At 42.8% G+C, this 2,902-nt stretch overlaps 1 non-coding gene across 1 annotated transcript; it reads left to right on the top strand.

The window, feature by feature from the left end:
- The first annotated feature begins 523 nt into the window (after positions 1 to 523).
- Positions 524 to 630, top strand: LOC147919800 (small nucleolar RNA R71). Its single transcript, XR_015594290.1, has one exon. It is a non-coding gene; the product is annotated as a small nucleolar RNA R71 (small nucleolar RNA).
- The last annotated feature ends 2,272 nt before the right edge of the window (positions 631 to 2,902 follow it).

Below are 2,902 nucleotides of genomic sequence, written 5' to 3'. Positions count from 1 at the left end.
ATACTCCTTCTGGACGTCGAGTGGAACGATCGGCAAGGACGAGGGTGACTTGGGTCGACTTGAAGGTATAAAGACCAAGTCGGGTGGCAACGCTGAGTGGCATAAGGCTCACGCTCGCTCCCAGATCGCAGAGGCATTTGTTGAATTTGAGATCTCCTATCGTGCAAGGCAGAGTAAATGGTTCTGGATCTCCACATTTTTCAGGCATTCGGTTTTGGAGAATAAAACTGCATTCTTGTGTGAGGTACATCACTCCTTTCTCCAGACTGAGCTTGTCGGTGAGGACCTCTTTCATATACTTCTTGAGAGATGGAACCATCCTTACTGCCCCGATGAAAGGGAGTCTAACCTGAAACTCTCCTACTACTGATGGTTGTTGTTGCTTGCCGCAAGGTTCTCTATCAATGCATTGGCTTCGTTCGCGGTGTTGGTGGAGAAATCTCCCTTGCTGGCCGTGTCCAATGCCATCTGGTACTTCTGTTCGATGCCCCCATAGAAGATGTTCATCAGATTTTCTTGGGTGTAACCGTGGTGAGGGCAGTCTCGAAGATATTCCTTGAACCTTTCCCATGCTTCACAAAACGACTCCATGCCTCCTTGCGAGAATGTAGTGATCTTACTTCGCAGTTTGGCTGAGCGTGACTTGGTGTAAAAGTGATTCAGGAAAGCGGCTCTACACTGTGCCCAAGTGGTGAGTGATCCAACATCCAACAGGTTCAGCCATCTAAGTGCCTTATCCGCCAAAGAGAACTGGAACAGAGTCAGCATTAGATAGTCATAGGGTACACCATTAGACATCGTCGTACTGGTCAGCCTCTCAAAGGCCTCAATGTGATCAAGAGGACTCTCCGATGGTAACCCATGGAACACGCGGTTCTGAACAAGATTGATAAGACTATGCTTAATCTCATAGTCTTGCCTTGCAGGTGCGGGAGGTTGATACGCAGATTGATTCGCAAATAGCCTATTTTGAGCATCCTCATCCCTTAAGGTGGCTTGCCTCGCGGGTGGATTCAGTACAGTTTGCTCTTGCTGTCTCTACTATTGTTGGAAGATTCCCAGCTGAGGATTGGGTGGGTTAGCCCCTGTGTTCTCTCCGTCAGCCATAGGATTGTTCTGGGCTTTTGCTCTCCGGTTCTCGCGTTCGAGCTGTGCTAATTCCTTGTTCCCTAGTATGCGCAAATCAGTTTTCTTGCTGCTCCTTGTATGCATACACCTGAAACAAAGAAATAAAGCAGCAAGAACTCGTTAGTAACTAGAATAAAGAAACCTTAGACTAAACGTGAATCTAAAATTTCAAAGGCGACGTTTTGGTCCCCGACAACGGCGCCAAATTGATCAGAGTTCAATTAAAACCCAAAGCACACTCAACCACGATCAAATGGTGTCGTCGTAGTACTTTAGGGACGAATCCACAGAGACCAAGCAATGCACTTTGAAACTATTTAGACCGATTATAGCTAAAGCAATAAAAAGATTGTTTTTCTAGTAACCGAACAAAACAGAAAATAAATAAGAGTTTGTAAAATTAAGAGAAAGTATTGGGCGCAGGGAATCAATCAAGGGTTATGATCACGAATTTGGGTGATGGATTGGGATAGCTTTAGGAACCGTTCTTGAACTCAAATCTCAAATATAAAACCAACCTACTGTCGCAGCATTAGTTTTCTATGCAAGGAATTGAATGAACCCTAAGCCGTCATTTGAATCTAAACAATCCTAGCAAGCAATAAGTTCAAGTTTGATTTGTTCACAAGGTGCCTTAACTTCAACATTCGTTGGCTAGGATCACCTTGCTCACCTATGTTCTTTTAAGTAATTCAACAACACTTTTGATGCCAAGGTGAATTAAACCTAAGATCTTAAGCTAGGTAGCTAATCTAGTTTAAGCAATAAGAACAACAATAGATGAAGAACACAATAGATCAATCCCAAATCTAACAACCTAAATCAATAAATCATAAAACCCCCTTTTGAAACCCGAAACCCAACAGAGAAACTACTCAGACATCAAAATCAAAGCACAACAAAACAAGGATGAAGAAATCATAATTAAATTGTAAGAGAAAATATTAGGGTTCAGAATTCTTCTCCAAAGGGTTAGAAAGGATAAGAGATCTTCTCCCAAGCTTACAAGTGCTCAAAAACGGCGTAGAGTAAAAGTTGTTTTTCTAGGGGTTGAGCCCCGTGCTTAAATAACAAAATAAATCCCTAAAAAGTCGGTTTAAAACGAAAAAGGAAAGATTGCGTCGGGGACGAGATTGGTCGATCTCACGAGGATCAGTCGATCCAGGACGTATTTCTGCTTTTATTCCATCTGCCTTCTAGCTCGATCAGTTTTCAACCAATTTAGCTCCAGATACATATTTTCATCCCCAAAACGCTCAGATTCCTCTAGAGTCACCTAGGACCTGTAAAGACTCACAAAATACTAAAAAGACTCTAAAAGCACACTTGGACCTAGGAAAAGAATCAAAACAAACCTAAAAACTATAGTTAAAACCCTATAAAATGCAGACACATCATAGCCATACTAGAATCCTTGGCTTGGTAATCCCCTTGGGTTTGGTTGATGACTAGTTGTGACTCGCTAAAGACTTCTAAGTTTTGAGCTCTGAACTCTCGAGCCAATGTCAGACCTGCTATCAGTGCCTCATACTCTGCTTAGTTGCTCAGAAGTTGCATCAACTACTCGCGAAGCTATCTCTTCTGTTGGAGACGTAAGAAGAAGGCCGAGACCAATTCTTCGAATGTTGCTAGAACCGTTGACATAGAGCTTCCATTCACTGTTTCTTGTCCCTTCATGGATCATCTTCACCTCTTCTGTCACTTCTAGGTTCATGTTTGGTGCAAACTCTACGACAAAATCAACCAACACTTGGGATTTTATGGATGTGGTCCG

Source organism: Camelina sativa, chromosome 20 (genome assembly GCF_030686135.1).
Source record: "Camelina sativa cultivar CO46 ecotype springtype chromosome 20, ASM3068613v1".
Taxonomy (NCBI): domain Eukaryota; kingdom Viridiplantae; phylum Streptophyta; class Magnoliopsida; order Brassicales; family Brassicaceae; genus Camelina; species Camelina sativa.
This window is presented reverse-complemented; position numbering and strand designations above follow the sequence as displayed.